Genomic DNA, 12,021 nt, shown 5'->3' on the forward strand with positions numbered 1-12,021 from the left:
GATGCAATAACGAAATGGAGTGATTAACATAATACACTAATTGCATGTCATGAACTGAAAACACAAATAAAAGGTGTCTAAAGCTTTGGTGTTAAAATGGAAAGGCACGGCTGGGTCAACAGTGTTTCTGCCACTTGCCCAACATCGTGGTCCAAACAACACACCCTCAGCTTTTGCGACAGCAATTCTTACAAATAACCAAGCGACTCACGCGATAACCTTTCCCTGTTCGCTCCTGCACAGAACACACGCGGAAAGAACCATAAACAAAACCAATTTTCGCGTGGCTCTGCCAAAATTCGCACAATGCCTAGCCTGGCCTATCCTTCTCGCAAGCTTTCAGCTTAACGCCTATGGTTCCGCTATCCAATACGTGGGACACCCTGACATAATGTTTCCTGGCGTCCACGCATGACAAGGAACGGAAACGCCACAAACTATTTTTAGTCAGCTGTCGTAACCCTATTAGGGCACCCATCTCTTAACTCGCTCTGATGCGTGTCACTAACCTTGCGATAGCTAACTGCACAAGGCATATCGGCTAACAAAAGAAAAATCATAGAGCGCTAAAGAAAACAAAGTTCAATACTAGTTGAACTAAAGCGTCAAGAGTCGCGGACACTACAAGGAAAACTAATTCCTATCTAAAATCAACAAAAAAATTCTATTCAACAAATCCTGAGCCGACATTCCATGAAAAGCTAACAGCTGTCCTCAACAACTTTTCAGGCGCACTTGCGGAGTTCGCGCCCAAAAGGCTTTTCTCGTCAAGCGGGGTGTACGATACGCATGAAAGTTAATGACCCCCTCGTCGAACCTCACTACTTTCCTTGAAGCAGACTTGCCTTTGTCGCCTCCTGCCACGTCGCGAAGGTCACCGACCTCGCGGTGTCGCACCTGTTCCAACGTTCAGCGAAAAGGACAACGGGAAGTTTCTTTGCCCTCCGTCCCTTTCCGCGAACCATGCGCTTCTCTTTCCTTTTTCTCTCGGCGGCTCGGACGTATCAAAGCTGCAACCGTGTGGTCAACAAAAAAAAAGGCCCTTACTCAAAAGCCTCTCCGAGTGACTCGAAGTCAAATAGCGATAATGCTTGGGCAGGTTTTGTGACCCGGCAGCTTCAGTCACGGGCAGCCCGAATGGTCCCGCAACCTCCACGAGGCTATCAACTTGTGGATTAGCGGCGTTTACCACTTCCGGAGTCGCGCCACGTGTCACCTCAGGAGCGAACTTAAATAGTGTAGGACGCGTCAGAGCTTCAACCGACTGGTCAAAAAAACAAAGGCCCTTACTCAAAAGCATTGCCGAGTGACTCGAAGTCAAATAGGGACAATGCTTGGGCAGGTTTTGTGACGCGGAAGCCTCCGTTTCGAGCAGTCCGAACGTTCGCTCAATCTCCACGCGGGCTACCGGAAAACGCACACCGTCCTCTTCAAATATCTTTTCTGTCTTGCCACCCTCGTGTTGGTCGTGGCTTTCAAGCAGTGGATCAGCAGCATTTAAGACTTCCTGAATCTCGCTGCTCTTCATCTCCGGAGCGGTCTTACAAGCTGTGGGACTCGTCGGAGATTCAGCCGTATGGTCATCAAAACAAAGGCCCTTTCTCAGAAGCATATCCGAGTCAATCGAAGAGGGATTATGCTTGGGCAGGTTTTGTGATCTGGCAGCCTCAGTAACGGGTAGTCCGAACGATCCCACAGTCTCCACCTGGCTATCTTTAGCGCTTTCTGCTCCATTAATGTCGCTGCTGTCCAACAAAGAGAGAACATTTATAGCCTTTCGGCAGCCGATTGAAAGGTGACCAGGCTCTTGGCAACGACGGCACACGACCGGCTTTCTAGCCTCAAACGCCTTCTGTTTCTCTTTTTCTTTTGAGCTACTCGCTACGGTTGTGGTCTCGGCAGGAGTGTCTCTCAATTTCTTATCAGAGGGTGCTCTCTCGTTAATCGGGTTACTTGGTGCCTGATAAATCCCCAGTGCGAATCGTTTCTTTTGTAATATCTCGGCCCATTTTTTGTTTCCCTCGTCCTCTTTTTGCCTTTTTTCAACTTCTTCCCAGCACTCCTCGATTTCATCATCCTCCGCACCGCATTCCTGAATTGCCCTAATCAGCTGCGCCTTTCTCTGACTTCTGTCCGCCTCAATTCCCAGCTCTTCACAAAGTAACAAGAGGTCTGGTTTCTTTAGCTTGGTTACCAAATCCATGGTTTTCACGAATGAGGACTTTCTTACAAGCCGTGACGTTAGGAAGCGAACAAGCGAAGCCTATACGCACGGAACACTTACTGCCGGTTTTAGAAGAGGAAAGCTAAAATCTGGTGAATGGCTGTAACGTATGGAAGCGAGATACGAAGCCGATACGCACAGACGTTTACGACCAGTTTAGAAAAACACACAATAGCTAAATCCTGGCAAATCTCAAAGAAAGCCAAGCACTCACCATCGCTGAAGCCCCAGTCAAGCGTGGGACATCCCAACGCTGCCAGCCAGTTGACGTAGTCGGGGGTCTGCCCATAGGGCCTGGGAGAAGTAGAGCTCAGGAGCCAGAGTTGATAACAGGAACGTTTATTTTACATGAAGTTTTGGTAGCGTGTAGAAGCGTCGTGGTGGCTTCTAGTAGCCTGTCGTAGCATCGTCGTAGCATGCTTGGAGCGCCTCGACGCTCGCGTTATTCGCAACTTTCATCAACTATAGGGGGCGCCAAAAGAAATCCAATATGGCTGTCGATCCGGTGGTCACCCGCACGCACGGAGTCATCGCCGCATGTGTTTGTCGCTGGTTGCTGCCGCTCGCCGGCTAGGATAATTTTCCACCGCATTCAGCTTCGATGCAGGAAGTAGCTCACGCTTTAGCGCATAAACTCTGAGACACACGGCACGGTTTTACATCTGACTTGACGTCCTACGCGCTAAATGGTGATGGAATGGTGATGTTTCGTCGTACTGGGTCACCGCATCGGGCGTCCGGCGTGCGTCAAACTCGGCAGACTTTTCTCATCCGCCCGGTCTGGCGATCGCACGGCCGTATAGACATAGTGGTAAGCAGCACGGGAGACAGGCAACGTCGTGCCGCTGGTCGGTTCCTTACCGCTCCCATCATCATGTCAGAGGATGCCGAGGTATTTGCCGGTATCGCCGCTATCGGTGGCATGAAAAAGATGTGCTACAGTTATTTAATCATGCAAACCAATTCCTAATTCAATAATGCGGTGCTTCCATTGGGGCACTCATCTAAAAAAGCGCCGGCGTCCAAGCCACTCGCGAGATCGGGAACCACGATGCGAAGGCACCTGCGATGGGATCGCAGATAAACAGCGACACTGCAGGCCATCTCACCCAACCGGCTTGCTTCGCTTCCACCTTTGCTCTTCATATCGAGGGTGTCGAGAAAGCTGATTGCCTATGTCGACGCCCGACATAAGAGTACAATCTCAATCGTGTTGCCAAAATTGGAGCACTCTACGGCGTGCTCGCGCTCGATCGCGGACGGCAGCGGCGTCTGCCCAGCCGCCGCTCGCCGGTGTTTGTTGCGGCAACTGTTGCGATGTGCTTTTCGCTCGCAAAGGCATAGTTTTATTGACCGTCGTCTTGTAAATGAAGGGAAAAAAAAAGAGCGCTCGCCTGCTGGTAGCACAACACGTAAGGTGTCGCGGTGCATGTTGACGCGGGTTTGATTCCCGGCCACGGTGGCCGCATTTCGATGGAGTAAAAGTGCAAAAGAACACCTTCGTGCTTAGATTTAGGAGCACACTAAAGAATCCCAGGTGGTCGAAATTAATCCGGAGCTCCTCTCCGCAGCCTGTCCCATAATCGTATCGTGGTACTGGCACGTAAAACCCGAGCAATTCAGTTGCGTCCCAGAAGTCAGCCGACTTGAAATGCGCGATGCAAACCATTATTTTCTGTGCGACAAGCTTCCCGATGTGCACGTGGATATCCCATTCACTTTTCTGCCGCCGGTCCAAGAGAAAACTAACCACGTTTACGACGCCTTTCACGGTATACGGTTTGAGCATTTTGGCGCCCAGTACACGCGATTTCTCTATAGTACACGCGAACCGCAAACGTTCCCCGATGTTGCACCAACAAAATCCATCGTAATTCACTGGCCACACGCACAACAAGTTGCAGGAAACACCGACGACGAAGCACAGCCCACACGTTGTCGCCAAACAAGTTTTCGTTCTATCACCGGATCCCGGCTTTCACCGGTTGCCGCGTGGCGGCGCCACCATATCTGAAAGTTGCGAATAAAGCCTGGGCCTTCCCAGGATTCCCTGCTGGAGGAAACAATCAAGCCCAGGACAGTCTAATCAAACATGTTGTCTTCATCTCCGCCCACTAAACGAAAAGTAAGCACCGCCCCCTTCGCACTCCAGGAAAGAGAGAAGCGGCGCACCTGGACGACGGACGGTGCCTGGGAGGCGAATCAAAAGACACAAAAGACACTGTACACACCAAGAAGGAATCTCGGCGGTGCACATTCCAGGAAACGGGCTGCGTTGTCAGGTGTGCTTGGGTGTGCTGTCAGGTGCAGTCGTTTCTTGCCTCGGTAGCGCCGTCGGCGCCGCGGACGGCCAGCTCCTAGTCGGGCCACCATGCCACAAAGGAACCGTACACACAATGCAACGGATTACTGCGGCGCACATTCCTGAAAATTGGCCGTGACGTCAGGTGTGTTGACAGTCGCAAGTCTTTCCTTGCCTCGATGCGTCGCCGGTGCAGGTGACGGCCAGCTCATCGAGCCACAAAGTCTCAGACACCGCGTAGTGTAGGAAAAGTGCCCGATGAGGAATCTCCGGCGCTCGGCGTATTGTTCGGTGCATCTCGCAGAAGAAGCCTGAACAAAGCAGTGCACAAGTGACTGCCTCCTCCGAGCAGCCTGGACTGCAAGTAGTTCATCTCAGCCAAGCGTGTCCAAGGCGATTGACGAGGGGACTTGACAGCTTTGAAGGGTCCAGGACACTACGGCAGGGCTGTCGCCGCATCTGGTGCGTTTCGCGGAACGTTGAGGGCGAAGAAAGCAGAGCAGATGCCGCCATACCATTCCAACGGCCCAGCGGCGCGAAGCCGTGAAGTCCGATCATAACAGTATCGACGACTGCGAGTGGATATGAGAATGAAGGGTAGCGGCTTGGGCTAGTTGGTATGACATGACGAATTGTATAGCGCGAACAGGGTACTTGGACAGACAGAAAGCGCCCGTCCTCGTTTTTTCTGTCTGCCCAAGTACCCTGTTCGCGCTTTACAATTCGTCGTGAGAATGAACGTGCGTGTGCCCCGATGAGTGTGAATGTAAAAGTGTGTGATTTAGATTTAAAACCGCTCTTTATGTAACGCACCGTAACTATATACACCTATGGCACGAGTGTTTTGCTTTTAACAATTTCTCAACGAAAACAAATTTCAGCGACAAAGAATGCGGGAACCTGGTTTTGTAATAGTCGCACGCTATGCGCGAATGACAGCACTCCTAAAAAATCAGACATTGCTCCCGGAGTAAGCGCGGCATATCCAGCGCCCAAGCAAACCCATCGGCAGTCATGGGCACTCCGTGAGGGGCTATTTACCGCACCTTTTATTAACGTAATCTGTCCTCAAAGACTCACATAAACACACGCGAGTGCGAGCGCCGGAACGACACCGAACGCGTGCGGAAGCCATCCTGCTTAAGATCAGACATATCATATGATATAGAATCACCGTACATAGCACCCACAGACCCACGTATGCTCATTCTGTTCTATTGTAACGCAAAACGTCACCGCAGATACAGGCAAACCCCGAAAACAGCAACCGGAAACGAGGGTAAAAGCGTGCACGGCGGTAGCCCTGGCAACGCGTGACGTCGGTATTGTAATATCTAGAGCTGTTCACCTTCCCAACGAGGCAAGTCCAATTTAACCGAATGCCGCGTACGCGCTGCAAGGGCCGTACTGAATCTGCGCCTCAAAATATCGTCTCGTCGTTAATACAGAAAATGTATTATATTTATTTAGTACACCGCAGTGTTCTCCACAAGGATTGAATTTTTTTTCACGTTTCCGCGAGTGGACGCACACTTCACCTTGAATATCACTGCAAATGTTATTAGGGCTTACACAAAAGCGCATCTCAAAGCAACATATTGTGCCTTCAGCAGTGCTGAAACGATCTGGAGTCGGTAATCAATCGCCCTTGATAATTTATTGCATCGCTCATATGACGGGAGCCTGTACAGGGACGCGCATAATGGTCCCAACTCGTTCCTTGACAGTTTTATTTGGGCGATCGCATTAGCTCTTGCGGACGGAGGCTGCCAGCCATTCCGCAAGACCCTTATATAAAGTTGGGCGTAGGTAACGAGCCTACGTACGCAGCACGGCCGCGGGATAGAAGTTCGCTTGCCGTCTGACGTGTACGCTGATGGCCGTTACCCTGACCATCGAGGTCTTGTGCGCAGATCACAGAGGCCACGTTTTCACTGGGACCTAGTATACTTCCGACGTCGGTGGCGCTGATAAGCAATCGAAAACAGTTACATCTCGAATACGACTTGTCTCGTTGAGCGAAACGTACCACAGCACGGTAAACTAAAAGTGTTGCGGCGCGCTTCGCTCGCAGCGCACGCAACGTACCGTGTACTGCGCACTGAATATCTGCGTACGCCCAACTAAAGGTCTATTCGCAATGGCAGGCTGCGTCCGCAGAGCTGTTGCAGACGCTCAACTAAAGCTGTCTAGTAAGAGGCGCACGCGGCGCACGTTGCCCGTGTCCGCAGCTTCATGAATATGGCCCCTTCCAAGCGTCACTAGCGTCACTTCCATGGAGCCTCCGCGTGAGCGCAGCCGAAGATGCGCACATTTTCTCGAACACTAAAACCAGAAAACTTCCAAACACGCAACGCACTTCATGAGGCAGGGAAAGCAGAGAGGAAGGGAGGAGGCGCCGACGCGACGGTGACGCCAGGTACCCCACGAGGCAGCGTACGCGAAGCGCGACGGACGGCAGCCAAGCGATGTATATGATGCATATGGCGGCGTCTTCGACACGCTAGCCGATCGAAACGCGCTGCAAGAGTGACAACTGACTCTTGCAGAAAAATTAAATCTCATTTTCTGATTCTACATGTGCAACAGCACCGCGAGCAACATTTTTGCTAATACTAGAGAAAATAAGAGTCCGTCGCGGTGGTGGAGCGGTTACGGTGCTCGGCTGCTGATCCGAAGGTCGCGGGTTTGATCCCGGCCGCGGCGGTTGTTATAAATTGTTTGAACCACCCGCGGGAATGTCACGCGCATCGAAGGATTTTCGGTAACCAAGACGAAGCAATTAACGTGAGTGAAATAAAACACGCCTTGAAACATGGAGGCTGGGTTTTGCGTCTCTTTTCTCTGGCGCCTTTAAACGCCGATGCGCGGTTTCTACACATCAATTTTGGCGCCGACGACCCGGGAATAAAGCCAACAACGATCCCGGCCTTTCATTCCTGGTGTGGTGAGCTGCACTTCGAGCTAGAACAGCATGGAGCGGGCGAAGAACAAGCGCGCCTCGCGTCGAATCATGGATACAAAAATCATCAACGAGTTCAACCAGGTGCTCCTGTGCAATCAATTCGAGATATCTGGACTTAGAATTCTGCATGGGCGACTGCGTGCCAGCAACTTGGAACTTAAATCCTTGAACAACGAGGTTGAAACGAGGATGACCGACGACCTGGCGGCGGACGATTATGAGGTGGTCATGCAGTACAATGACGCCGCGAACAGCACGCTGGCGTTGCTCGAACACCACATCGACGTTCTGAAGACCTCTGCTACGCCGGCGTCGTTTTCACCTCCAGCCACCGGTGCAGGATACGATGAAACTACACCTAGTGGACATGGACGACTTCCACAACGTGAGTTCGGAGCACGGCTCCCCAAGTTGGAGCTTCTTCGTTTCGATGGGACCGTCACTAAGTGGCAGCCCTTTTGGGATATGTTTTTGCATTCTGTGCACGAGAACGCGAGGCTATCCAACACAGACTGGTTTCACTACTTGGTCTCACTACTGGATGGACCTGCCGCTCAACGTCACAGGTATACAGGTGACAGATTCTTGTTATAATGATGCGCTTGAAATTTTAAAGCGTCGGTTTGGAAATCTGAAGATCATTGAGCAGAAATACCCGAAGAACTTGCACACGCTCAAACCAGTAAGATTAGCGAGTGATGTGACTGCCCTGCGAAAGCTTTTTGACACTGTGGAACTGAACAGGAGGGGACTGCATAGTTCTGGTATCACGGAGTCTTCGTACGCGGCTATGCTGAATGAAGTACTGCTCAAAGTCATACCAGCTGACATCGCTGTAGAATACTACAAAAAGGAAAGTATGGAGAATGCGACGGAAACCAGCCAGGCTTTCTTGGATCAGGAACTTAAACAACTGATGAAGTTTCGCCGCATCGAAGTTGAATGTCGAGAAAAGAGTGCGTTTATCAACAATGTGCCAAAGACATCGGACAACAATGTTCCAGTTTTCGACAGATCTTTCAAGAAGTCGTCTGCGACTCCTGCTGCTTCACTTCTTCAGAACAAGACAAAGTCTTCCTTCTCGTCATGTTTTTTCTGCTCCGCTACCGAACACAAGACTGAGGACTGCATGACTGATGCAGAGAAACGCAGTAAACTGGCGTCGATGTTTCCGGTGCACGACAAAAGGACATCTCGTCCGTGATTGCCGACGGAGAGGCCAGGCATGCAAACGCAGACACGCCTCCTCGATGTGCAATGCTCGTAGCTCGGAAATGCCATCATTGACTAATGCTCAGAAAAAGCCGAATGCTACGGTGCAAGTCTCCACATCGATCCTCCGAGCCCGACAAAGTTCAATCGCCCAACTCCAACGGGCACAACAGTTGTACCGGCCTTGTAACTTCCGCACCTCCTGCCAAGGCGATCTTACATGCTCTAACATGATTATCCCTAGATAAGTACACAGCAGTTTACCAAAGTTCCAAAACGTATGGGCACCTTGTCTTCCTTAATGACTACTACATCGTTAACCTTAAACTGGTTGCTAGGCTGTACTCCCCTGATGTGTGCACTTCTCAGACACAAAAGGTATTCGTTATAACAACGCCTCCAAAAACGATTTAATCTTTCTTGCCTGTACCTCCAATGCTTTAAAGTATCAAAGCGACTTCCGGGTGTTTCAGCCGCATTAGAACTAGGCAGTGCAGAGGACTTCCTACCTGTTAGAAAATGTGACGGTGCAAGTACAACCGGTTGAGTAGCTTCAGAGGAGAGGTAGGGTAGTGGCCTAAAATTCACTACATTCTCTGCTTCTGTAAGCATGGTAGTAAGCTGCTCGAAATCGAAGCATCCTTTGCCAAGAGTTTTCCGTAGGCAGTTTTTAACAGTGCGAATCATCCTTTCCCAAAATCCTCCCCACCACGGACCGCGTTCTGCAATGAATTTCCAGGTAATGTGGCTAGTAGAGCAAAAGTCTTGCACTTGGAAGTTACGCAAAATTCCGTACATCACTTTTAAGTCACGACTAGCAGCACGAAAGGCTAAAGCATTGTCGGAATAAACAACGCTAGGCAAGCCACGTCGCGACACAAACCGACGAAAGGCCATTAAAAATGACCCCGCAGTCATATCACTGCACAACTCTAAGTGGATAGCACGAACGACGGCACACATAAAAATGACGATGTATGCATTCATAGCACGGGTTCCCTTAACAAAAACAGGACAACCACAACTTGAAATGGGTGCAATCTCTCCACCCTGTTGGTCGGAAGCGGTGCGGTAGGGGCTGAGGCAGGTTGGAGCTGGAATCTTGCACATACTTTGCACCTAGAGATCACCTTTTTCATACACTGGCGGCTCCTAATCACCCAGAAACACTCGCGCAGCTCCGAAAGGGTATCGTTTACCCCCCTGTGAAGCAGGTGCCGGTGCGTGCTGTCGACGATGAGGTAAGTGCAGCGGTGGTGAGCTGGTATCAAGATCGGACACCTCACGTCTTCTGATGCTTTCATGTTGTCAAGCCGAGTCTTGATCCTCAAAATCCCGCGATTGTCCAGGAATGGATGCAGATGACGAATGCGGGACGCCTTAGGTAGTCGTTTGTCCTTTGACAAGGCAGCAAGTTCGATGCCAAATGCTGCCGCCTGGGCATTCTTCATCCTTGTAAACTCGTCATCTTTTATCTCAGCGGCGGTGAGTGGGTCAATTAGACGGCGGTTGTTGTGGCTTGCAGAGGTGCCTAACGGAACTCTAGGAAAGAAAGTGACTTTTAAGGGCTAGCTTATCTTTGTTAGACATAATATTAATGAGAACTAACAGACAATAATGCCAAGGAAAGTATAGGGGTGTTATTTCTAGTAATTAGGATATAAATGTGAAGAAAGTAAAGTGGACAAAAAGATAACTTGCCGCCGGCAGAGACCGAACCTGCGACCTTCGAATAAGGCGTCCGATGCTCTACCACTGAGCTACGGCGGCGGTCATCCTCTCGTCCACTTTATGGGGTATATATGCACATTTAAACCTAGGAGTGTTAGTCAGCGCCGACCGCAGCCATGGCGGAGAGTGTGGAACACTTTTTTTCTGCCTGTTGGCGTCACGTAGCACGTGATCTTTTTACGATCCGGCAGCTGACCAATAATCCCTCGCATACTACCTGAAGGCATCAAGTCTGCCACAACGAGACCCTCACTATGAATGAAGGAAAGAAAGTGACTTTTAAGGGCTCGGTTTTCTTTGTTAGACACTATATTATTGAGACACAATACTTTCCTTGGCATTATTGTCTGTTAGTTCTCATTAATGTTGTGTCGAACGGAACTCTAGTCATTCTCATTTCTCGTAGGTTGGCAGTGGTCTGCTTGCTGAAGGTAACTCTTCAAACCACAAGAAACGAAGAGCATCTCTATCTTCTTCACGAATGCCGATTTGTAGAAACGCCTTCTTCACATCTGCTGTGTTCCGACGGCGAAAAGGCGAAATCCGATCAAAACCTTCCGGAGGTCGGCGTTTAGATTAGGACCATTTTCAAGCTGTTCGTTGAGAGAGCAGGCTCCTGATGCGTGCAATGATGCGTCAAAGACAACGCCAAGTCTTGTCGTCGTAGATGTTTCCCGGATTACCTCTCGGTGCGGCATGTAATAGATGCGCTCTGGGCGAGAAGGACACTGTCAACTTTTTCAGCACCACCATCCATCTCGTACTGCCTGATAGCTTTATCGTAGGCCCTCATAGCTTCGTCGTTTGAAGACAGTCGCCTGACGAGTCCGTGAAGCCTTGACAGGGCCACTTTTCGATTGTCGGCCATGACAACAACAGGCGATTTCCAGAGTAACGCTACTTTATGGCGTCCTTTTCGAAGAACAGCAGTGTTGTTGAATTCTTGTAAAATAACTGCGTCGCGCTGGGACGTTGGCGTGTCAGTTATTCCGATGGTATCGAGGTCCCAAAATCTTTGAAATGGGAAGGCGACCTCGTCGTCTTCGTGGGCACCTGTTCGGAGAACACATACTTGAGTACCTGCTCTCTTGCTTGCGCTACTACAGCCAGATAAGGGGCCCTGGAGAGTCCAGCCCATCTTTGTGCTAATAGCGACTAACGCAGGATTTTCTTCGCCCCAATTTACTTCACTCGTGTTTGGCATCAATTTCCACAGCTGATCTGATCCAATGAGGACGCCTGGCACACAATCCACGCTCGGATAAACGACGGAATCGGCCAGATGCTTCCCTTCCGCTGCGATGGCTTGAAGAAGACGACTGTGACTTGGTGCTTCAATCATCTCTTCACAAATGAAGGGCATTAATATGGCTTCAATGTCGACGCTCAGGTTGTCGTGCTGACTGCGGAGCATGAACTTGACTATCTTGAATCGCCGGGTCGGGTCACTGGCTCTACCAAACGCACTGATAGCGAGTTCAGTCTCGGCGACAGTAGGTAGATTTAGCTTGGAAGCAACGCTCTGTCGGACAAACGTTCGCTGGCTTCCATTGTCGAGAACTCCACGTATATAGCAACAACGTAACA

General features: G+C 50.3%; 1 non-coding gene across 1 annotated transcript; it reads right to left on the reverse strand.

The window, feature by feature from the left end:
* Positions 1-10,401: 10,401 nt before the first annotated feature.
* Trnar-ccu (transfer RNA arginine (anticodon CCU)) lies at positions 10,402-10,473 on the reverse strand. The gene has a single exon. It is a non-coding gene; the product is annotated as a tRNA-Arg (tRNA).
* Between the last annotated feature and the right edge of the window lie 1,548 nt (positions 10,474-12,021).

The sequence above is a fragment of the Rhipicephalus sanguineus genome, chromosome 1 (genome assembly GCF_013339695.2).
Source record: "Rhipicephalus sanguineus isolate Rsan-2018 chromosome 1, BIME_Rsan_1.4, whole genome shotgun sequence".
Lineage (NCBI taxonomy): Eukaryota > Metazoa > Arthropoda > Arachnida > Ixodida > Ixodidae > Rhipicephalus > Rhipicephalus sanguineus.